The sequence below is a fragment of the Euleptes europaea genome, chromosome 1, assembly GCF_029931775.1.
Source record: "Euleptes europaea isolate rEulEur1 chromosome 1, rEulEur1.hap1, whole genome shotgun sequence".
NCBI lineage: Eukaryota > Metazoa > Chordata > Lepidosauria > Squamata > Sphaerodactylidae > Euleptes > Euleptes europaea.
This window is the reverse complement of record NC_079312.1, coordinates 87368595-87394900: the sequence shown is the minus strand read 5'-3', so window position 1 is coordinate 87394900 and position 26306 is coordinate 87368595. Positions and strand designations below refer to the sequence as shown.

Sequence of the window (26306 nt, the reverse complement as noted above, 5' to 3'; positions counted from 1 at the left end):
ATTATAACAATCTATCATGTTCTGTAAATTTCCAGCTTTCATTTTCAAAAAGTCTATCCCCTTTTGTTGCAGAAATATGCTTCTCTTATATTTCCACAATGAAATTGGATAGAGTTTTATTTGGGAAAGCAAGCAAGCAAGCTGGGAATTCAGACAACCTGATTGACAAAGTGTTATAATTTTATAACAATAAAATATCAACTGCAGATTTAAAAAAAAGAAAGCTTCCTGGTGGTGGGAGGGGAAATGGCACCTGCAGAGGACTGGATAGAGAGAATGTATGGAAATTTGCTACATGGAAGTCCTGTTGCCGCCGTGCACTATTAGCAGCTGCAGCAGCAGTATGAAAACCACAAAAGCTCCTGCCTTTAGTGGAAAACATCAGCCTACTGTCTTCAGGAAAATACTGTCAAGTTTTCTATAGCTAGGAATTTAAATTGTATATATATGAATAATGATTACCATAGCAAAACCTAATACTGTACATGCAGTTACTTAAAATAGATGTTTTTTTTTTGGGGGGGGCGGTTGTTCCTAACTATATTTGTCCATTAAGAACATAAGAACATAAGAAAGGCCATGCTGGATCAAACCAAGGCCACCAAGTCCAGCAGTCTGTTCACACAGTGGCCAACCAGGTGCCTCTAGGAAGCCCACAAACAAGATAACTGCAGCAGCACCATCCTGCCTGTGTTTCACAGGACCTAATATATTCGGCATGCTCCTCTGATCCTGGAGAGAATAGGTATGCATCATGACTAGTATCCATTTTTACTAGTAAGTACATTTAAAATATCTGTTTATAAATATTAGTGCATATACATTCTAAACAATGAAGTTACAGAATGCTATTTTGTCCCTTTTGAATGCTTGTTGTGGTATATTGGTGCCATATACTTAATTAAGGGCCAATTTACACATTGTGTGAAAAAGCCATAACTGGATCATCTAAAAAATATTTTTTTCAGATTAAAAGCAACAATTGGGTGGGGACTTGAATCAAGGCCATGACTCTGGGGTCTTTTTTTAAAAAAACTCACAAATAAACCTTTCTCTCATGGCTGATAGAAATCCCTCTTGCCAAATTACTATAAACCATAGTGGTCAACAAAAGACAGTTCGATAGAGGTAAACTCTATTAAGGATCATGTTGAGTTTGCAGTGCTCATGTGTGTAGGTTAAGGATTTGGAACACACTATAGTGTGTTTATGATTGAAATATGTAATGTGTGTTAGTTCCCCTGTCATTCTAACTAAGGAGGGGTTACTAACTATGTATTGGGAAATTCCTGGAGATTTGGGGTAGGGCCTGGGGCAGGTGGGGTTCAAGGAAGGGAGAGAACTCCGTGGAGTATAATGTCATGGATAGAGCCCACCCATCAAAGCAGCCGTTCTCCAAGAGAACCCAACTCTGTAGTCTGGAGATCAGTTGTAAATCTGGGAGATGTCCAGGCCCACCTGGAGGTTGGCAACCCTGTATTAAGCCTGACTACACTAGTTATTGATGTAAAACTAGATTGAAAGGCTTGGTCCTGTATAAAATTAAAGCATCTACAACATGGAAAAAAACAAAAGCCCCTTAAATTTTGTCAGTAATTTCTATACTTTGGGATTTAGAACATGAAGATACCAGTACTAGGGTTGACAACCTCCAGGCGGTGGGTGGAGATCTCCTGCTATTACAACTGGAGATCTCCTGCTATTACAACTGCTCTCCAGCCGATAGAGATCAGATCACCTGAAGAAAATGGCCGCTTTGGCAATTGGCATTGAAGTCCCTTTCCTCTCCAAACCCCACCCTTCTTAGGCTCTGCCCCAAAAACCTCCTGCCAGTGTCAAAGAGGGACCTGGCAACCCTAACATCACACCTAGTCTCAGAGGAACCACCACCATCTTTTCTCTCTCTGGTGTAATGCTATTGCAGCACAGTGTAGAAAGTATAGTAATCCTGTGCACCATGCTGGACAGCTTTACCACTTTTAGATTTCCACAAATGGATAAGATAGTTGTTGCTCCTCTGTTAAGAGACAAGACAACTACTTGGTAACTTCAGATAACAGCTTAACAGCAATGTGTTACCCACTAAAGAAGATTTATTTATTTAAATGGGAACCCAAAGCAGTTTACACCATTCTCCTCTGCTCCACTTTCAGCTAGCAATTTACAGCCATTTCATCCTTTTTTTTCATGGTAGTAAATAGGTAAATTTTTTATGAATCTGTTTTAAAAGAGATGTTAAATATGTTTGAAGTTGGTTCGTTAAAATTATTTGGCATACCTTAATTAGTTTATCTATTTATTTATTTACATTATTTATAGTCTGCCTTTCTCACTAGGACTCAAGTCACTATTATTCTCCTTTGCCTGTGTGGTATAGTAGTTTCAGTGTCACATCTGGGATACTCAGGTTCAAATCTTCCCTCTGCCATGGGAGCTTGTTGGGTGATCTGGAGCCAGTCATACACTTTCAGTGTAATCTACCAAACAGGGTTATTGTGAACGTAAAATGGAGGAGAGCAGAACAAATGTCTTTAGTTCCCCATTGGGGAGAAATGAATTAAATACATTTCTCAACAATACTTGACAAAAGTAGTGTCTGTCCCTACAAAGTTCATGTTTGGTTACTGTGATTTCACACAAACAGCTGTGAAATTGCTACTTAACTGGAGAGTTGTCTTGAAACAGGTTTTCAACCTGTTTAAAAACATCTGATTGGGGGATATTTTTACTAAGGGTGATGTGAAGTTATAAATTTAAGGAAACATAGCTTCCCTTCCATGTTAGAGACAACGAACGCATATAAACATGTTACCATTTCTCTAGCTACCAGGAACGATATAAAATATCTAAGTGACTCCTTATCAGTCTACCTAGTTCCATGCCATATAGCAAATAACTTTTGAAATGGAGGGGAATTCCAAAAGGTCTTGTGTGATATGGTATGACAATGCACTATACAAAGAAAAAAGTCAAAATTTTACCACAAGCCTTTGGATGTGCTCATGGGAAGATCTGTACCACAGTGGTTTCAATATATGTCTTGCATGCAAAAGATCCAAGATCTATTCTATGGCATATTCAATAATAAAAATCTCCATTAGCAGGGCTTGGAATACCCCTGACTGAGAGACCTCAGAGAGCTGCTGACAGAACAGATTGATCATGTTTTACCTACACACGAAGCCAGCTGGGTGACCTTGGGCCAGTCACACACTCTCAGCCCCACCTACCTCACAGGATGACTGTTGTGGGGGGGGGAAAGGTGATTGTAAGCTGGTTTGAGTCTTTCTCAAGTGGTGGAGAAAGTTGGCATATAAAAACCAACTCTTCTTCTTAGTATAAGGCAGCTTCATATGTTCATTTATTTCACAGTGGAACAACCTGCTGTTTGTTTAGAAAGGTTTGCAGTAGTTGACAGATGCACTTTTTTTGTCCTTTCCTCAAATATATCAACAAATCTCATTCCTTTCTCCCTTTCTTCTCCCTTTCTTCCTCTCTTGCATAGTACTGACTGCATTCAGATATCTCAACAAATTTTATTGTCTTTGATGGGCTGAACACATGTTATTCTCATGCTTCTGTGATCTCTCCTCTCTTCTTCCTCTCTGTGTGCCCACAGCAATAGAAAGCTTCTTGGTTTAGAAAGCCTTGAATCAAATTCCATCAGATTTACTGTGATAACCAACCACAGATACGTGTGCAAATTGGCGCTAGTATCCATTTTATGAGATGCAGATTTATTCCTTCCATGTTTTCAATATTTTTTCATGCCTGTTCATAGCCATTGTTACTACTACCTGTTGTGCTTTGGGGTATGGGGAATGTATCCATATTGCCTGGGAACTGGGCTGATATGCTGTTGTCATTCTGCACCATTTCATTGCCCAACAGCAAAGCTTTTACTCAACCTAGCTCTACAGGTATACAAGACTAGTGGAGGTAGAATGTGGACAAGGATGTGCAAATGTGTGTTCATCCAAATGTGCACACCATTGAAAACAATACAATTCACATGAATGATATCCACATTCAAATGTGCTTCTGAATGCAGCTATTGTTCACCTGTATTGTAGTACTTTCAATGGGATATGTATTTTGATAGCCATCTGGAGTCATATTCCCATCCATATCCTGCCCCACATAATGGACTAGACATGACTGGACAGAGCTCAAGTGAAGGAATCTGTTAGCCTGGGTTTCCCTGGTAAAAGGGATGCATTTTATCTTCCCATTTGACACCTGCCTGCCTCCTTGCAAAGAGTTTCATACATTTTTGCAAATGTGTGCAAACGTTTCTGAAAAGGGGGCAAATTTCACAGAAGATCCTTGGTTCACACCCTGATGTCATCAAGAGTCATGAATGTAATCCTTTTGTTTTCTTTGGGGATAACTACACAGCAAAGGGTAGATTATCACATGATGGCTAATTGGGATAAGTCCTGGCCCTAGAATAGCAGATAAATGTAGCATTTAACTAGACTAAAATGGCTCCTCTGTTGTAAATTGCCAGTGTTCCAACGTGTCTGCGCACACTCCGTAGTGATTCCTTTTATGGCATGAGCAGCATATTAAAACAACTCCCTTATCTAATGATCGCTAAGTTGAATGCTATTAGGGTTACATATTAACAAAGGTAATGATACCCTCTCTCCACACAGACATTAGCCTTTCCTTGATTCGCATTTTGAACTCCTTGCCTGTGGGCCCATGGTTTATTTGGGCTGATGAAGGAGGTCATTTACCCTCTATAATTATGACAAGATTGGAAACAAAATACAAAATAAGTGGTTTATCTAAAGATAGTCAAGTGACAGCAATAAAAATTTCAAATATTTTTTTAAAAGGACAATTGAGTTCCAGACCTACTATCTGGGGAAAGGCTTTTTAATGAGTAAAGAACAGGAGTTAACTTAGAAAGCAAAGATAGCAGGAGTTAACTTAGAAAGCAAAGATACCTGATGTAGATTCCTAAGAGCACAATGTGTTCCCTTACTTCAAAGACAAAAGGGAACACATTGTGCTCTTAGGAATCTACATCAGGATTCTGGCTTACATAGCTGGGCTCAAGTACAATGCATTATTTCCAAAGTGTCTTGAATATTTAAAATATAATTACAAAAAAAATCTTGTTCCTTTAAGACAATGAATATAAGCATAGTAAAGTCAATGAAACTTGCTGCTTGTGGTAACTGATGTGGATGAAGGAGCTCAGCCCACTTTGCATTAACTCCCAAACTGTTTTCAGGAGTAACCCCAGCTCCCACATCTACCCCTCTTAACACACGAATTGGGGCTAGACCAAGGTTTTTTGGTGCTCTAGGTGAACTATTACTTGTTCCCCCCACATTAACTAGAGTTAAAGTGTTCTACCTACTAAGAATTCAAAATGAACGACCTAAACGTAAAAATAGTTAAGCTCTTCACAAGCCCTCCATATTCCAGCATGGCAGCTACAGAGTTAACAGATATGGATATTATAGAAGTTAGTTAATGCCAAGTGTCCCAGCCACCACTGCAGTAGAGTTGTCTGGAATCAGCAGAACCAACCTGTCCATTGTTGGTGATGGGACTTGTAATCTCACCCCCAGTAACACTTATGATTGTGCCAGCAACAAGGCATATATGGGTGATGGGTCTGGAACAGCTTTAGGAGAAGTGTGGGGATTAGGGTTGCCCGGTTCCTCTTTGCCACCTGCAGGAGGTTTTTGGGGTGGAGCCTGAGGAGGGCGGGGTTTGGGGAGGGGAGGGACTTCAATGCCATAGAGTCCAATTGCCAAAGCGCCCATTTTCTCCAGATGAACTGATCTCTATCGGCTGGAGATCAGTTGTAATAGCAGGAGATCTTCAGCTAGTACCTGGAGGTTGGCAATCCTACCAGCATCATACAACTGGGCCATAGTATTCCTGGGTAGAGACTGCCAGGTGGAGGGAAGGAGGGAAAGCTGAAGGGGGGCAGATAAAGGTAGGTTGGCTGGTAAGTGGGAAGGAGAGAAGGAAGTAGGAAAAGGAGAGAAGTTGTGGGAGCTTTTCAGGAAGGAGAATCAGGAAATAGTGGGGGAGGAGAAAATGAGGTGCCCTCTGAAAGTTTTTGCAAGTTTTTACAGCAGCCTGTAAAATATATACATTTAATCCTGATGCATTTTTTAATTCACAGAGTTAAATATTCAGTTTTTCTTAAAAGCTTATTGTCTCTTAAATGTATAATACTCTGAAAATAGCTTTATTTGCTAATCTGGGTCAGACTGAAGCTACAAGTATCACTTGACTCTAGTTGTGTGCAGCTCACTTCACTTGTGAATAACACTTTTGACAGCTTTTAAAATCATAAGGTTTTGTGTGAAAACAATAGGCAACAAGATTTGGGACAGCAGAACCAGTGAAAGAGCACAGCATATTGCTTATCTACCAGGAGGGCATCAGTTCTTGGAATCCAGATGACAGGTTTAAGAACAATGGGGAGAGATCTTAACTTCAGTATGCGAATAAAGGAATTATTTTTATTCATTATGTAGAAATAAAATATCTGTGTTTTGAAACAATATTGTTTCTGAACTGCCTAGAGCTATCATCTTCAAAGCTATTATTGGTCAACTGAAGAAAGTATTGATGCTAGATCTGGGAGACCTTGTCCGTGAGCAACTGGTGACTATTGTGGAGCAAAGGGAAAAATGTGGAGCAAAGGGAGAGCTTACCACCTCGGGAGGTGGTAAGCGCTCCTTCCCTAGAGGTTTTTAAGAAGAGGCTAGATGGTCATCTGTCAGCAGTGCTGATTCTATGACCTTAGGCAGATCATGAGAGGTAGTGCACCTTGGCCATCTTCTGGGCATGGAGTAGGGGTCACTGGGGGTGTGGGGGGTAGTTTGAAATTTCCTGCATTGGGCAGGGGGTTGGACTAGACGACCCTGGTGGTCCCTTCCAACTCTATGATTCTATGAAATTTGCCCATACAAGGCTCCTTGGAGCCAGTGTCCATCATCAGCATTTTTGTCGCTTATACACATAAAGGAATGGAGGCTGTGTGAACAGTGATATGTCAGCGCTCTCAAATGAAGTACATTGTGTTGGGTCCAAATGTGAGGGGAAGATAATTCTGTTTGTGCAGGTTGGTGGGGGGTTCTGTGTTTTTCAGGGACTCTACTTGAGCTGCACCCCACTGAACTGGATCCCTTCCTTTGCAGTGTAGCAAAGATGCAGTTCTTGGTCCCACCCATTTCTTAACAATGGAGTATATTAGTCAGCATTTCCCAAAGTATTTGCATGTGTTTTTCTGAATTTATGCATTTATCCAATTATGCATTTTCCATCAATCACAGTTTTGATCCTGCTCTTCTTGCAAGAAGCTTGGGGTAGGTTTCATGGATCTTCCATTTTCCATTTCATCCTTACAACAGCACTGTGAAGTAGGTTAGGATGAAAGAGAGAGACTTGCTAAAGTTCAATCAGGAGTTTTATGGATGAATGGGAATTTGAATGGGGTCTTAATGATCCTAATCCATCCATCTAACCACAACAGCATAGGTTCATGTATCCATAACCTCAGGAGTTCTCTATCAGGGCAGATGGTAGTACTATGAACGGAGTCACTGACCTATCTAATGACACCTTTTCCCTGCTATAGATATTCTTCAATAGTCTTATTTGCTAGAGGTCCTAATGGATGATGCAACAAGTCACACTATGTATATCGCATCTGTTTCATTCAAACAGCTGTAGCTTTTTTACCCAAGATGACCCTACCTCCCTTGGTCAAGTCTCAATAAGATGGGACGTTTCACCTTAAGTATACCAGGCATATATTAGGGTCAGAAATGCACCCACAAATATGCAAGTATGTTTATACACAAGCAGTTTACGTGATGGAGAACGGAAAACAGGAACTTGTGTCCTGGTGTTTGGATTAGAAAAGGAGCTTCCTTCTGCTTAGGTGATCATACACCATCTGTTGCTACAGTTTGCTCTTATCAATGGGCTGATCCCTCATAAATCACTCATTGGGACACACAACCTCATCTTTCCTGCATAGTCACTCCTTTCTAGTCCCTTAGGAGTTCTGTATCAGGGCACATGCTACCACCAAGAACTGAGTCATTGACCTTCTACTTTCCCTTTCCCATGTTTACTCTTTTTCCCCCCTTCCTGATATCTGAAAAGTAAAAGGGGGAAAATATCCCATCATTTCACAATATGTCTTATAGAGGTGGAGAAAATAAAAGTGAAACTCATGCAGCTTGCAAGTATATTAGGTGGTGACAAAATCATTATGAGTTCTGTGTGGTCAAAGTTTCCATGTCAAAAGGAGTTGACAGAGGCCAGAGAGACAGAAAATGTAGAAGAAACTGGATCCAGAATTATAGTGCTTTTGAGTTGGAACTCTGTTCTATAGTACAGCGGCTAGGTACCTCCCGTGTGTACTTCTGTGCCCAGAGAAAACAATGATGCCCGTAGTAGTTTCTGTTTCTCTGCAATGTGTCTTTGTGCATGTGTATCTGTTCCACAAATTTTTATTATTACATATATTATAGTTTAGTGTTGCTTTTAGTGTGCAATTAAATCTGCTGGTGTCTGATATACAGCATATTTATTGCAGAATAAGGAATGTAGTTTTATAACTGCATCATATTTTAGAATGAATTTTCATCGATTTTATGTGTCATCATAAATGAGTAGAATATAACCAAGCCAAAAGAAGTAGTAATTATGGTGAAGGGGAAAAAAGTGAGCCTTGCAAGTGTGTAATTAGTGAAAGGGGCTATAATATGCTATTAATGCTGCTGTTATATGACTTATCAGAGAGGCCAAATGACTAAAGATGTTAGTATCTTCAGTTGCTGTCTTCCACCAGCAGGTAAAGACTTTTTTGGGGGTCTGGTGTTTCCTCAGAGATACATCCTTCCTGCCCTATGTTTTAATGGTTGTTCTTATGGTTTTGAATGTGTATTTAAACTTGGGTTTAATTGTTTCAACAATGTGTTATTTTTGTTTTTAATGGTTTTTAAGACATGTTTTTATTATGTATATTTTCAACCTGTTGCTATATGGTTTCCAACTCCTGGCTATTTAGGGATGGGGCCTGGAAAGGGTGGAATTTGGGGAGGGAAGGGAGCTCAGCAGAATGTGATACCATAGAATTCACCCTCCAAAGCTGCCATTTTCTCCCAAGGACCTGATCTCTGTAGCCTGGAGATCAGTTGGAATTCTGAGAGAACTCCAGACCCTGCCTAGTTAGCTGCCTTGATGGCCTTGATGGCCTTGATAAAAGCAGAAAAGCTGGGTATAAATTTTGAGAATAAATACAAATAATAAACAACAAGTACAAGATTCATGTATCTCATTAGCCATTTTCATTCTTAGTAGAACATGCAGAATACAACCCATGGACTTTGTAGAAGAAGAAGAGTTGGTTTTTATATGCCAACTTTCTCCACCACTTAAGGAAGAATTAGACCGGCTTACAATCACCTTCCCTTCACAATCACAATCACCTTCCCTTCCCCTCCACACAACAGACACCCTGTGAGGTAGTTGAGGCTGAGAGAGTGTGACTAGCCCAAGGTCCCCCAGCTGGCTTCGTATGTAGGAGTGGGGAAACAAATCCAGTTCACCAGATTAGCCTCCGCCGCTCATGTGGAGGAGTGGGGAATCAAACCCGGTTCTCCAGATCAGAATTCACCGCTCCAAACCACCACTCTTAACCACTACACCATGCTGTCCCTCAGTGTAGGCCAACCAGACTGATGAAAAAAACAACAGCCCAGACTGTAACCATGAATACTCTGAGATACTTGTTCACACACATTCACAAATATCACCTGTGGAAAAGGCTGCAATGAGTAGCATAGTCACTTCGCAGCTCACTGTAGGTCATATGTCCAAAGGCCAAATCTGGTGGAGTGTGTGAAAGGTGCTCTCTCTGCGTCATGGCAGGATCAATATCATGGTGAGGCTATAAGCCAGGGTTCCCCAACCTTTTTGAGCCTGCGGGCACCTTGGGAATTCTGACTCAGGGTGGGTGGCACAACCACAAAATGCCTGCCCTGCTGGGTGATGGTGGGTACCATAGGCACCCTGCTGGGGACTCTCACTCTAAGCTATGTCATGTTTAAAAGGCCCCGTAGGATCTCCAGAAAAATGATAATTTAGTAATTGATAATACATTTCTTTGGTATTTAGCTGGCTTGTACATAAATCTGGAAAGGTCAGAGGTGGCCTTAGTGATTCTGTGGCCCTGTGCAGTCCAGGATGGGACCCCAGAGTCACTACTGCCCCCTGTTGAGGCCACCCTTCCACCAGGGCCAAGCAAGTGGTAGCCTTCACCCCATATGACACAGAAGCTGCCATCACTGCCAGGGAGCTGCCTGAGCTCTGGATGGGGCAGACAAGAATGGCTGCTGCCACTGAGTCATCTACCTGAGCCCCAGATGGCTATGAATGGCCAGTGGTCCGGCTGCTTGAGCTCCACCTGAGGTGGGCATGAGTAGCTGCCACCAAGCCAGCTGCCTGAACCCCCCCCCCCAAAAAAAAGGGTGAATGGAAGTGGCTGTCACTGCAAGCAGGTGGTCTGAACTCCATGCAGGTGTGCAGCAGAGGCAGGACCCTGCTTTTCTTCTTTCCCCACCCTCCATCAGGGGAATTATAAACAATGGGTGATCAGGGCTTCTCCCCACCCCCCACAGTACAAGGCTCAGGGCAGTTGCCCCTGTTGCCTGTTGGCTAACACTGCCCCGGGGAAGGGTCAATGTAGCCTACCAGCATAGCCTCAGCTAAGATGAGCCTCAACAAAGCTGCTAGGGCCACTCTGCCAGGCCCAGATATTGGTAATGATGGGCATAGGCTAGGGTTGCCAGGTCCCTCTCCACTACCGGTGGGAGGTTTTTGGGTGGAGCCTGAGGAGGGCAGGGTTTGGGGAGGGGAGGGACTTCAATGCTAGAGTACAATTGCCAAAGCGGCCATTTTCTCCGGGTAAACTGATCTCTATTGGCTGGAAATCAATTGTAATAGCAGGAGATCTCCAGCCACCACCTGGAGGTTGGCAACCCCAGCATAGGCTCACCCATTGATTCCTGAAAATGGGCAGGCCTATTCCTGTCACTTTTGCTTTTTTTGTTTGCTTCTGAGTTGTATTCAGTTCTCAATTTGCTGCTTGCTTACATTTAATTAGTATTGGAGAGTGTGCATCTTCCATCACCTCTAGACTCAATTCAGAATGGAGCTAGGTAAACCAAGCAATTTTGATTTTTTAAAAAAAGGTAAGCCTCTTATTTTTCCTAATTCCAGTTCAGAAAGTCAGAATGAAATGCCAGTGGTACTCTTAATGATGTCATAGGGGGTGTGCCAAGAACCTCCTATCCAGGGGGCTCTTGTTATTGGTCAGGCAGTATTCAAAACACCTGGGGTGCAAGCCCTTACACCTTAGGAGGGTAGCTGCCACCAGTCCCTTTCTCTAACCCAACCAACCAGAAGCAGACATATAACCTTCCTGGGCTTAACAAAATAAAGTCACCCCTGCGAGGTTGGCACCCACCAATTTCACCAATAAATTATCTGGTAGGAGTATCCCTTTGGTCAAGGTACTGAAATTAGATTGAAGCCCTGAAGACATAAAAACCCCACACAAATATAAGTAAGGAATTTATAAAAATTGTGCAAGAATATTTATAAGAAAACAAAAGCAAATGAGTCATTTAAAATAACAAAAACATAGAGCATGTAGTACTAGCTAAACAGTCAAGCACTCATTCAACAAACCAAAATTTAAAGTTCAAAATTCAAGATGTTACCTATGAAAAGGTCTACTCTATCCAGAGTCAGGGGCTAGGGTTGCCAACTTCCAGGTACTAGCTGGAGATCTCCTGCTATTGCAACTGATCTCCAGCCAATAGAGGTCAGTTCACCTGGAGAAAATGGCCACTTTGGCAATTGGACTCTATGGCATTGAAGTCCCTCCCCCCCAAACCCCGCCCTCCTTAGGCTCCACCCCAAAAATCTCCCAGTATTTCCCAACCCGGAGCTGGCCAGGTGGTGGCTGGAGATCTCCTGCTATTAAAATTGATTTCCAAGAACAAACTGAATTGGAAATGCAATTATTTTATGCCAAAAAGTTGCTGAGTTGGTCTGAGCTTGGCCAGAGCTCTTGACCAATCAGATCTTTGGTTGATGATATCATTTAATTGCGGCTTGTTGCTGACCAGGTGATTGTAAGAGTCATCATGAGTTAGAAGGGGGTTGTCTTTTCTGCAGCTAAAAACGCCCTATTCTCTCCCATGAGACAGACCTTAATTTCTCTGTTGATTGAATGGAATGTCAATCTCCAACACCTGGAGTTTTTACCTCTGTTGCTAATAATTACCGCTTACTAAAGTCCAAGCAATGACAGTGCAGTTTTTTCTTCTCTTTTACCCCTGTAGGTGCAGAAGAGCCTAATCCAGAGAACTAATGTTTGGAAAAAAATCTAAACAAGAAACTTAGGGGGCTCAGTTTCTTGACATTGTGTCATGGGGTTTTCAAAAAAGAGCCTTGCTGGAACAGGCCAGTGGTCCAGCATCCCGTTCCCACAGTGGTCAGTGAATTGCCTTGAAACAGGGCATAGAATCCAAGGGCTTCCCCTGACATTACCTCTAGCACTGATGTTCAGAAATGTACTGCCTTTGGTTGCTGAAGTTCCCTTCAGTCAGCACGTTTAGCATCCACTGATGGAGATATCTTAATAGCACAGCCAACAGAAATCTCAATAGCGCAGCAAATTAAATTTGCTCTCTTCTTAACCTGGGGATCTCCCTGGAAGGAGACCAACCATCCTTGTATTTCTCCCTCCTGCAAGTTCCTCAGCAATGCAGAGCCTTCTCCCTTGCGAGATTTAATGTCATGCCATCTTCAATTTTGTATGGGAGATTTCAAAATCTACTCCACTCAGCAAGGAATTTCCCCTGTGGGAAGAGCTGTACTGAAACAATTTCACATATGCTTTTCTATTGCTCTTATTATGATGAAACTCAATCCAAACTGTTAATATATCACTCCCTGGATAAAACAGCTAACAACACTTTCTGAGAAGCGGATACTGCGCTATCTAGATTGGGGAATTGTGTGGGAGACTTGGCAACTTTTCTCTTTATAGCGTCAAGAAGAAATTAATATTCATTTTCACTTTTTTAAAAGTGTGAAATGGTGGATGAATAGCTAATGGCTGTTAAATCTCGGGAAAGGAGATTTGGCTCCATTTATTGTTTTAAAAGTCCTAAAAGTGGCATATGGACAAAATATACTTATCATTCATTCATTTGTTCAAGGAGGTCTATATAGCACATAGGCTTTTAGACAAAACAAGTAACAGTAATTAAAATACATTAGAGAAAGAACAAATATACTTATCACACTTTGAACCTTCATCCTACATTGAACTGCCCACTATCTTAAGTTACTGTTTCTCATGGGATGGTATTTGTGTATATTTTTGAACCAGTGATTATGCATTTTTGTCTTTTTAGGCTGTAATCGTCCTTTGTCTGGTTGGGTTGCAAATTTTGTTGCCTCCAGTGTGAACTACTAGCAACAAGCATTGCTGATGTGGCACAGAAACCTTGAACTTTCTTGCATCTTTAGGAACTTGATTATTGTTGACAGTATCAATGATAAAATCTGTGTAATACCTTTTATTAGGACCAACCAAATGGACATACAGCACTGTAGTTGGTCCTAATAAAAGGTGTTGCATGGATTTTGTTCTTGTTTTGGGATTTTGTGTGGATCAATATGGCTGAACAACCTTTTCAGTATACATTATGACATCTTTCACTACTTATGGCATTGCAATGGCTGGCTCTTCAGCATAATGGAGATCTAGGAAAGTGTAGTGGTTACAGTGTCAAACTAGAGCAGAGGAGAGAAAGGTTCATTCAACAATGAAGCTTGTTGATAACTCTTAGTCACTATCAGCTTAATCTACCTCACAAGTAGAAAAGAGCAAGAGTCCAGTAGCAGCTTAAAGACTAACAAAATTTCTGGCAGAATATGAGCTTTTGTGAGTGACTGCTCACTGCTTCAGATACAGCTAGAATGTGAGTCCATCTGTCCTTAAATAGAGAAGAGTGAATTCAGACACCCAATGGCAATAGCATTTAAATGTCAATAGCAAATAAATGACAATAGCAGGCATGATTGAAATAGATGTGATATGCAGAGGGGTAGTAGGCGTGGAGAAATCAGCATTGGTAATGAGACAGGAATCCTAGGTCTCTATTCCATCCAGGAGAATGCATTGTCTAGAGCTGCATTATTAGTTGTAATTCAGCAGTCTTTCTTTCTAATCTCTCTTTGAAATCCAATTGTAAGAGAACTGCTACTCTTAAATCAGCAACTGAATGTCCTGGAAGGTTAAAATGTCCCCCCACTGGTTCTAGAATGTTGTGGTTTCTGATGTCAGACTTATGTCCATTTAATCTTAAGAAAAACATAAGAAAAGACATGCTGGATCACACCAAGGCCCTTCAAGTCCAGCAGTCTGTTCACACAGTGGCCAACCAGGTGCCTCTAGGAAGCCCACAAACAAGGCGACTGCAGCAGCATTATCCTGCCTGTGTTCCAAAGCACCTAATATAATAGGCATGCTCCTCTGATATTTGCAGAGACTATGTATGCATCATGACTAGTATTCATGGATAGCCCTATCTTCCATATTCCATGAATATGTCCACTCCCCTCTTAAAGCCTTCCAAGTTGGCAGCTATCACCACATCCTGGGGCAGGGAATTCCACAATTTAACTATGGCCTTTTATGCATGGGTTGGATCTCCCTGGTTGGACCTGGGTTCATTGCACATGAACGTAACCCGATTTGGGGGAAACTGTATGCATTGGCTTGAATGATCTGGGATGAAACCGTGTGCTAATCGAGCCATGAATACAGAAAAGCAGTCTCCCAAGCCCAAATCAAGTCCCACCCCTTTAAATGCTGCTCTGTAATTGGCTTACTGTGAGGGAAGATTTCCTTCACCCCAAACCCAACTGCCACATAAAAAAGCATTTTAAGAACAAAAAACAAAAAATGGAGCAATCTAAAAGAAAGGGGGGGGAGAAATCCATTCCTCATTTTTTAAAAGCCTTTCTTTTGTTCAGAAAGAGCTCCGAGGTAGTAGGAAGCAGGAAGCACTTGAATCCCTGCCTCTTTACATACTGCTTTGTGATTGGCTGTGAGAGAAGCCAATCTTCTGTGTTTCCCCCTAATGCAGTATGCACACTCTGGGCAAAAACGCATGGTCACTTTAGCATCCTTTATTCCCTGTTTCAGCCAGGATCGAACGCATGTTCGGCGAAATGCATGCGTTCGATCTTGGCTGAATCCTGGCTGAAACCGAGAATAAAGGAGGTTAAAGTGACCATATGTTTTCGCCCAGAGTCTGTGACTCTGGAATGAGCCAGGATCAACGGTTTAATTCGGGCCAGAAGAGGAATGGGAAAAGCCAGGTTCGTTTAGCGTCGAAACAGTGTTGAGCTTCCAAGGAATGAGATAGCGTGCATACTGAAAAATTTGATCCTGCTGAAACAGGAAATAAAGGAGGTTAAAGCGACCATGCATAAATGACCTATGTGTTGTGTGAAGAAATATTTCCTTTTATCTGTTTTGAATCTCTCACCCTCCAGCTTCAGCAGATAATCCCGCATTCTGGTGGTATGAGAGAGGGGAGGAAAGCTTCTCCCTGTCCACTCTCTCTACACTATGCATAATTTTATAGACCTCTATCATATCTCCCCTTAACTGCCTTCTTTCTAAGCTAAACAGCCCTAAGCATTTTAACCACTCCTCATAGGGCAATTTCTCTAATCCTCTGATAATTTTGGTTGCTCTTTTCTGCACCTTCTCAAGCTCTGAAATATCCTTTTTGACTAGGTGTGGTAACCAGAACTGTACATAGTATGCCAAGTGTGGTCTCCCCATGCATTTGTACAAGGGCAGTATGATAGTAGCAGTTTTATTCTCTATTCCTTGTCTAATTATGGCCAGCATGGAATTTGCCTTTGTCACAGGGACTGGCCTGTTTGTCCAGTGTAGTGGGGGGAAGGGTATTGCTGGCATGTGATGGCATAAATCCCATTAGAAGATGAGCAGGAGTATGAACCTGAATGGCTGATGTTGGTGGGCCCAATGATGGTGTTTGCTAGGATCTATATGACAGCAAAGTTTGTTGCAGGTCTTGGTACCAGAGTCCATGCTACTGTTAAATAATTTATCACTGTCGTTTAACATCATGATCTATCTCACAAGGGGGTTGTTATGATAAAATGGAGGAGGACAGAAACATGTACCTTGAGATCTATAGAAGAAGTGTAGGGAAATGCACCAGTAATAGCAGATACACAATATTACATACTTAGAGATAACAGTTTGGTACCCTCCTTCATTTCTTCACCTTCTACCTAAATCTGATCATAATAAGGGCAAATATTTTACTACCTGCTCCATTTATATATGCTGCACAAAATAGCTTGAATGTGTAAGGTGTCATATTATGAGGCTTGATAGCCTATTACTAATCTACGATTTCTTGTTCAATAATAATATAGTTTTACCTCCTAGTTTGGAATTAAGCCCAGAACTAAAAGCAAATTATACAAGGTCCTTATTGCCTCTCAAGTATTTGCTAGCTGGCTGATAAGGAGAAGAAGATTGTGCTTTAAAAGGGGGATTCTTGTTTAAATAGAAGCAAGCAGGGGCAAATAAAGACTAACTAGAATGAAGCTGTACAAATATTCCATTCAGCAAATTATAATATCAGAGGACACAAAAATACTATATGTGTAACACACTGAAAACACAATCTCATGATTTAAAATGATGATTATTAATTATGTACTTCATTTATCATCTGACTTCCTCGTTGAGACTCAAGGTGAATTACAGAATTATAAAAAGTGCAATAAAACCCACTCTAATATATGCAATAAACCACTACATCATCATTATTGTTATTATTGTTATTATCTTTATCTTTATTTTCATTATTAATTTATTTAGAATACTTATTAGTTGCATTCTCCAAAAGGAAAGCTTGAAGAATCTTACAATAAGGTCAAAATAAAATACAAAATACATTGTAAGATCATTAAAAGTTCATATTATATTGCAGTACGAGTTTAGATTTTTAAAATGTTTTTGTAATTTCTGTTGCTTGTTTCTTTGTAAACAGCAGGTGTATGGGTACCAAATTTGAACTGAGACTGTATAGTGGGAGATTAATTTTTTTACTCTGATTTTCTGAGCTGAAATGGCCCTGTGGAGCTGCTCCTGGAGAAAATCTGCTGGTGTTCTCCCATATGAGATCCGGGCCCTGCGGGACTTAAATCAATTCCACAGGGCCTGCAAAATGGAGTTGTTCAACTGGGTATATGGTTGAGGACAGCAACAGTTTCTGTCCTGCTGGCCACAACTTCCTTCCCCCCCCCTCCTCTATTACTGGAATTGTATAAATGATTACTTTTGTGTGTGCAGACTAATGTTATCTCCATGAGTGAAGGGTGCTGTTGTTTTTAACTGATGTTTTAGTTTAAATTATATATTGTATTGGGATTTAAATGTATAACATGTTGTAAGCCGCTCTGAGCCCTACTTGTCGGGACAGAGTGGCCTAAAAATTGAAATAATTAATAAGTAATAAGTAATAATAATATAATAATAATAATAATAATAATAGTTATTAATACTATTATCAGCCCCACTGCCATGAACATACAGGGGTTCTGTATTGTGCCCCAATGAGGAAAATGCAGACGCAGAGATCATTTCAATTAGGCAAAATGGCATGGGAGATAAAGGGTTAACACTGTTGCTCTAATACGAATCAGATTCTGATGGCTGAATATGTTAATATTTCCATTACTTCATTTGTTATGTCTCACTTTGACTCTCTCGACTCTTGTGTCAGACTCTGCTGCCTTGCTGCCAGAAATATAATAAATAAGTAAAACACTTTTCATGGTTGTTTTACAGTGCAAGCCTAAGCAGTTACAACCTTCTAAATCAATTGAAATCAATAGGTTTAAAAGGATAAAGTAAAAGTACTTTGCTTGGGATTGTACAGTCAGACACTTTGGCCCATTAGATCATGGAGGACACCATATTCTATACTACTACCCTCAACAGCAGCTATTCATATACAGAAATCATCTGGTCCCTAAACTGGAGTGCTGGATTCTGCTCTTTAAGATAGATGTAGTTACATTGGAATTGGTTCAGAGGAGGGCAGTGGAGATGGTTGGGGCCTGTAAAATGAGTCCCATGAAGAAGGATGAAAGGAACTGGGTATGTCTAGCCTGGAGGAGACTGAGGGGAAAACATGATCAGGCTTTTCTGCTGTCTAGAGAGCTCTTCAATCTCCAGAGGTCTTAGAAGCTGGATTGCCATTTGTTATGAATGCTCCGTCTTTAGATTTCCCGCATTGAGTGGGGTGGGGCCTACATGGCCTAAAAAGTCCTCTTCCAGTTTTAGGATTCCATGCAGGTAGGGGGTACAAACATCAAAAGAAGTGTGTCAATAGGTGTGAAGTGGTCCTTTATAAATTCTCACATGATTTCAGTGATCATTGCAAGTTAGGGTTGCCAACCTCCAGGTACTAGCTGGAGATCTTCTGCTGTTACAAAGAGGGACCTGGCAACCCTGCTGCAGGTCTACGATAATGGATGTCATTATTATTAAGAGCTTCCTGGAGTCATCTGTCTGACCACTGAGAGAAAGTAGATGCTTATTAAATTTATTTTGGAACATCTATAAACCCACCTTTCTCCTCGATAACTGGTACTGAAGGTAGGTAACAATTAAAAAGTACAAAACCCCTCCAACCACAGTTCTAAAAACAGCAACATTAAAACAATCATAAGAAAAAAGCTTTAAAAGTAAACCTCAGCAGAGATCACTATCTTTTAAGGGACTCACAATGCAATAATTTTGAGGAGCCATGAGAGTTCTGTATTAGAAGCCTTCCAAAACTGTAAAAGAGATGCAGATACTGGAGTAGATGGAACTTGAGGGACAAACTAGATGTGATGGCATCCCTGCATCCAATAATGATCTGGCCCATTGTGCTGAAGGAGGAGGCACTCTCGTTTCCTTCCCCCACACCCTGTGATGTAGGGGTAGGGTTGCCAGCTCCAGGTTGAGATTTTGGGGGTGGAGCCAAGGGAGAGTGGGGTTTGCTGAGGGGAGGGACTTCAATGGGTTATAATACCATAGAGTCCACCTTCCAAAGTGGCCATTTTCTCCCGGTGAACTGATCTCTGTTGCCTGGTGATCAGTTGTAATAGCAGGAGCTCTCCAGCCACCACCTGGAAGTTGGCAAACCTATTTAGGGACAAGAGTGCTTCATCCTGCGGTGCTGCTCTCACTGTAATTTTAATGGCTAGCATTAGGCTTTAAAATGGCAATGGCTTCCCTGGGTCGGACCTGGAGATGCTGTCATATCTTAATGCAACCCTCAATCTGATCCAGTAGGGCTGTTCTTATCATAGAATGAAAGTATCCACACAGCACAGACGTTGCCCTGTTCCAATAGCATTTCCATGCAATCACTGCATCCGGTGTGTGTGTGTGTGTGTGTGTGTGTAAAGGGTTGCCTAGAAAGCCTGTGCTTCTATGAGCAAGTCCTCATGACACTAGGGCCGTGTTGGCGAACCTATGGCACGGGTGCCACTTCCGGCACGCGTAGCCCTTTCTGCCGGCACGCACAGTTCCTCCAAGCCGCTGGCCTTTCCGGCTCTGCCCCACCCCGGATAGGGGAGGCTGTAGCCCAGGGGTGGGGAACCTCCGACATGATTGGCGGTGGCCCCCGGTCTCTCCCACAGAAGCTGCCACCATTGCCGCCGCTGGAGCGTGCGCGGCCAGCCAGGCGGGTGGGAGAGCGGGGAATAGAAGCCGAGCGCTCACACTCGGCATGGCCGGCGGCTTCTCCGGCGCCCTCTGGGCCTGTGCGGGCGGAGGGGCATGGCTGGTCGGTGGGTGCAAAGGAGGCGCCCTCTGCCCCACCCTGCTCGCCTCTCACAAGCCTGCCGCCGCGCCCCACCGAGTGGCAAATCCTAGGCAAAACCTCCCATGCATAAATGGCCTCTTTCTTTTTCTGTCTCCCTCTGTCCTTTTCTTTCTCTCCCTTGCTCCATTTCTTTCTCCCTTTCTCTCTCTTTTTCTTTCTTTCTCTCCCTCCCTTCCTTCCCTTTCCCCCTCCCTTCCCTTCTTTCCTTCCTTCCTTCCTTCCTTCTTTCCCTCCAGCGGCTTCTCCGGCACCCTCTGGGTCTGTGCGGGCGGAGGGGCATGCAGTCCTATTCCACCTTTGAAGTGCCCACAAGCCATCCTCCAAACACCTTTCCATTTGTCTTGATATGTAGAGAGAAAACACTAAGGAACTAGTTGCCAATCTCCAGGTAGGGCTGTCAATTCGGTTCGGTCCGAACTGAAAATCAACCAAATTTCCCCTGATTCGGTGATTTTCTGTTCGGACGGATCCGAACTCAAAACTGGCGGGCAACCGGGGGGGCCGAATTCAGCGAGTTCGGGAGTTCGTGAATAAATTCGGCAAATTCGGCCCCCCTTCAGCAGAGCCCCCTGAAGGGGGGTGGGCTGCCCTTTAAACTCATCTGAGCCTCCCAGCTGGGAGGCACAGAGTTTAAAGGGCAGCCCGCCCCCCTTCAGCGGGCTCCGCTGGAGAGGAGCGGGCTGCCCTTTAAACTGACCTGCGCCTCCCAGCTGGGAGGCTCAGATCAGTTTAAAGGGCAGCCCGAGCCTCTCCAGCGGAGCCCGCTGAAGGGGGGCGGGCTGCCCTTTAAACTGATCTGCGCCTCCCAGCTGGGAGGCTCAGATCAGTTTAAAGGGCCCCCACGCGCCTTCAGGGAATCCCTCTGAAGGCGCGCTGGGGCCGAATTCTCCCCCGAACTCCGGATCCCCCCGAATTACCGGGGATCCGAAGCGGGGGAGTTCGGACTTCAGCACGTACCGAACCCACAAGGGTCATATTTGGCCGAATCCGAACTGTACCGAATTTTTTTTTTTGACAGCCCTATCTCCAGGTACTAGCTGGAGATCTGCTATTACAGGTGATCTCCAACCAATAGAGATCAGTTCCCCTGGAAAAAATTGCCACTTTGGCAATTGGACTCTATGGCACTGAAGTCCTTCCCCAAACCCCGCCCTCCTCAGGCGCCACCCCAAAAACCTCCCACTCATGGCGAAGAGGAACTTGGCAACCCTAGCCTCTCCCTCTGGGCCCCCTCTGGGGGTGGTATTCAGGTTAAATTGCCGCATTGGCACTCGGCGATAAATAAGTGGGTTTTTGGTTGCAGTTTGGGCACTCGGTCTCTAAAAGGTTCGCCATCACTGCACTAGGGGATGATGCACCAGCTTATCCTGCCAGGAGGACAGAGGGTGCCACAATAGCTGTCTCAAACTGGGCTGCTTTTTCTCCAGGACTTTTGAAGACCACCAAGTTGAATATAACGATTTACAATAAAGAGACTTCTGAAGAAATCCATGATCCTTTTATATATTTCCCCCCACATATAGCCTTCTCTTCTTACAAAGAGCACCTTTGATAAGATTCCCAGGGGATCTTCCATACTAACAGATTTCAGGACCAAATCTGCTTAGTTTCAGCAATAGAATGGTGTCATAAACTTTTAGACCACTCTCTGGGATTCTTTCTCCTGAAGAAGAATACACTATTTGTTTTAATATTTTTATTACTAAAGTAATATTTGTGAGGCGATACTCTGGTATCCTATTCACTTTGGAGCTGTTTTTTCATACTTATGTTGAGGGCAGAATTTGTTCTACTTCCCTTTAGTATACTTTGGCACTGCAGAACCAAAATCTCCATTATTTATTACTGCCTTGACATCTGGTGAACAGCTAGAGTCCAGCAATTTACGTGGCTAAATCCAGTTCTCACTGACAACGGATGCTGATCCAGAACATTAAAATGAATGAGTAAATGCTATGGGTTTTTCACCCACTGGGTTCCTGTTACAGTTCCAAGCACATTGGCAATAGTGAAGGAAAAGACAGTTTTTGAACCTCTGCTGTGTTGCTTGTTTTGCTAGAAAACAAATGGATGATACCCTCTCCCACCTGGCATTCTGAATTTTTTTTTATTTAATTGCAGACATTGAGACACTGATATGGTATTCACACCCTGGGCCATCATAGCCCTTATGAAGCCCTCAAAGTCCCTTGAATGGGGGATCAAAATATAATAGTGAAGGGATGTAAGAAGTTAAATGCAAGGACTGCTGCAGGATATATTGATGGTCTCATTTTCCTTTTTGTCCCCTGCTCCGCTATACACAAGAGCCCCATTGTGCGTGACTCATAACTAGCCTACAGGAACCCAAGCAGGGTAGCTGATGTGAATGTCAGGTTGCATGCAGAACTCGTTTCAGCTCCTTTGTGATGGATTGAAAATTAATTTGATTTAAATGCTAATAAATCCAACAGGGTGCCTGTGGGCTTCTACAACTATAGAGACCAATGCTATTTTTGTCATTCAGCCTCTGTTACTCATGGGTGCTTCCAGATGACAACAAAAAAAGTGTCTTCTTTTTACTTTGCTAATACTTCACAAATGCTAGTCTGATTAAGTGCTTTTATTACAATATGCAGTCTCCATACAGTGGGTTTACCTTCCTCAGAAGAAATGGCTCTGTTGGGGAAAACACAACTACTCATCTCCTGTTAGCTAGAGTGTTTCCCAACCTGTGGGTCGGGACCCAAAAGTGGGTCACAGGCTAGCCCTCCCTAATGACGGCTCCTGCCTTTTGCACCCTTCTCTTTCTTACCTTCTTGCCAACTTCTAACATTCTTATCCCCCCCTTCTTTGTGGCAATAATGAAGAGAAGAAAGCTGATAGGTAACTAGTAACTTCATTGGGAGCCAGTGTGGTGTAGTGGTTAAAAGCAGTGGTTTGGAGTGGTGGACTCTGATCTGGAGAACCGGGTTTGATTCCCCACTCCTCCACATGTGCGACGGAGGCTAATCTGGTGAACTGGATTTGATTCCCCACTCCTATACGTGAAGCTGGCTGGGTGACCTTGGGCTAGTCACAGCTCTCTCAGCCCCACCTACCTCACAGGCTGTCTGTTGTGGGGAGGGGAAGGGAAGGTGATTGTAAGCCAGTTTGATTCTCCTTAAAAAAGGTGGAGAAAGTCGGCATATAAAAAACAACTCTTCTTCTTCTTCTCCAGAGGAAGATAGCAAGAGGTCTGTGCATACACGGGCTCTGTCGTGGTGCTGCTCCTTCAGCAGCCCTACTTCTTGCCCAGCGCCCTGCATTACTTCACTGCTGGGGAAGATGTACTACACCGAGCCCTTTGCCACCAACCTCTTCATTCCCATCTGCATGTATCTCCTCAACCCAGCATCCCTGGCCATGGATCCTCAAACTCTGGGTGTGGCCCAGCTGGCAGAGGAGAAGAAAGTTGGGGTTCATAGTGGGGGCCAGCTGCATCAAAAACATCTGGTCGGGCACTGTAGAAAATGGAATGCTGGAATAGATGGGTGCCAAGGTCAGAGTTTGCTTAGTGCTCCAGAAAACCTTGGGCCAGCCCTGGATGGGGCTGGAAATATATTCAGTTTGGCCAACGTGAAGGCCCTACGCTGCTGGGGGAGAACTAAATTTGAAAAATACTGGGCCATGACCTTCTGCGTGTAAGTGAGGCCAAAAACACATGGTGAGCAAGGCTGTTAAAGACAGGATCTTTTGGAGGACATTGATTCATAGGGTTGGCATGAGTTGGAAGCAACTTTATGGCACTTAACAAACACACACAATGCTTTGGAAGAATCATCTGGATTCTCATTCTGAAATGTGTTCATTCAAGGAATTGGGTTCATAAAAAGAAAAGATGGAAGGAAGTATATTCAGTATGACTTGAGTATGATCTACATCTCTTGCTTGGATTTGTACAAATTATTAATGATAGAATAGAATACACAATTACAGAATAAAACAGATATTAATTTTTTACAATTGGTATAAATATCACTTTCTGATTAAAAAAATGCAATGTATCTGGTTAGTGTTATACTATTTGTATATACAGTAAGAACTCTTTCTTGCATCTTGTGTGAACCTTTCTATATACAAGGCATATTTTTTGTGCCCATATCTAATGGACACCAAACAGCTAGTGGTTCTTCAAACAGTTGTAGGCATATGTCCTACCTCCTGAGGAGTACAAACAAATAAGTTGTTAATTATAGATATGCTTTTCACCCTAAAACATTATGACTCAATAAATCTGAGTCTTTAATTACAAAGTCTTTTATTTTTTATATTTCTATAATCCTTTCCCCTTAAGTAGTTTGACATTTATTTACTATACTGTGATGCACAATAACTGCTTAGCTGTGAAGGCCATATTTATCATGCGCTAAAGAATCAAGGCAGATTTGCATGTTTTGGTTATACAACACTGAGCTAATCCACATATTGTTTGTATTAAAAGGGTGAAGCCAAGCTAGAACTGGCAGATATGCTGTGCTTCTTCTATGATATTCTTTGCAACAACACCATACACACTTGGAAAGATCTGCGGCACTTCCTTCCAAGTAACTATTACTTGTAGGGCAAAATATGCTTGAGGAAGTATTAAGCTGGATAGATTACAATGCTTGTGTTCTGATTTGTTAATTGTTATCTTCACAACATGAGGGCGACAAACTTTAGCAAGGGACCATAAGCTACACAAGAGTCAGTGTAGGAGTTAGAATTTTAGACTAGAACCAAGGACACCCACGTTCGAATCTGCTTGCCATGATATTTATTGTGTGACCTTGGGCCAGTCATTCTTTCTCAGACTACTTAACTTGCAGGGTTGTAAGGACAGATGGGAGAATGATGTATGTAGTCCTGAGTTCCCTGGAGGAAGGGTGGGATAATAATGAACTAAGCAATATGACCCTGAAAAATGAAATGTAACTAGTTGTCTGTACAAGTTGTATGTGTTGTTGCTGTGCCACATACTGGTGACAAAAGGAATGATATCAAACTAGATAATGGTTGCTGTACTGTATCTAATTTCTGTCTGTCAGACAATGAGGGTAAAGTAGATTACCTGATAATTGAATGCAGAGGAAATCACATTAAGATTTTGTTTTCTTACGTTTCCTAATATAGATAAAACTATTTTCATGTAGAGAGGATATTTAAAGGCTGGGAGATAGTGGGCTGTATCTAACAATAACTTTTTACCAATCCTCCCTTTCCAGTGCAGACCCCCACGTGACTCCTCATGCTGTTCCTTTGTGTCGCCTGTCTCCCAGGAGCAGCGTTTCAGGCTGCGGCAGGATGAAGGGTACAAGAATACCTCTTGTACTGGTAGAAATCCTTCTGTCAGCAGGAATTTCTGCTGGATCCAACCCAGTCCCTTTTGCAAGGATCTGTTCAATTATGCCCACCCCCCCAACAGAAAGGCTTTGTGCACATCTTCAGTCTTATCCTAGACCTCCCCAGTATAAGAACTTCCAGGAATGCCCACAAAAAGATAATATATCATTGGAGTTTCATTCATTACTGGTAGCTTAAAATACTAATGAAAATATAATAGGGGGGAAAATCTTACAATTTAAATTTAAAAAAAACAAGTAACCAACTATATCTTGGGCTGGTCTTGACTCCAGTGGGTCAGCTCGTTCAGAGGCACAGAGCTCAAGCAAAAAACCCTTTTGCGCTCGCCCTTTGGCTGATGCCTCTATCCAAGTTTACACCTCGGAAGTGCAGGGGGGAAAGCATAGCTTAGATGTTGTGGCTGGCAGTAATGATCAAGAACTGGAGCACTAAAAAAGTCTCATTCGATCACAAAGGAATTTTAGAACTTCAGACACTTGATAGGGAAGGTATTCTTGCTCACATGGTGTACGACTGTCTGGTAGCTCTAAGTCCTGAGCGAATGTTGGAAGTTAGTCAGTTCGGTTTTACATCCTAGGAATCTACTCTCACCCCATATTTCCTTGTGTACTTGGGAGGAACACTTTGTTAATATTTTTGCTTGCTCCTGTAGTAGCTATGATTACCAGAGTAATTGGAATCCATCTGAATTACCGGAGTCCCCCCCACACCCATTTCAACCATCTGAAATTAAGTTTTCTAATCTCTCAAATGAAGAATGGGAAGGCTCCTGGTGCAGATGTAATTCCTTCAGAACTCGTCAAAGCCAATATTTATTGGTGGAAGGATATACTGGCAATTGTATTCATTTAGATAAATGAAACCGGAGTTATGCCATCAGCTTCCACACAGGCCTAAATGTCTTACATCTAGAGACTTGCAATGGAGGTA

At 42.5% G+C, this 26306-nt stretch overlaps 1 protein-coding gene across 1 annotated transcript in view; it reads left to right on the top strand.

Moving 5' to 3' along the window:
* Positions 1-26306, top strand: part of CDX1 (caudal type homeobox 1) — a 45141-nt gene that overhangs the window by 15008 nt on the left and 3827 nt on the right. The gene's annotated exons all lie outside the window — the stretch shown is intronic.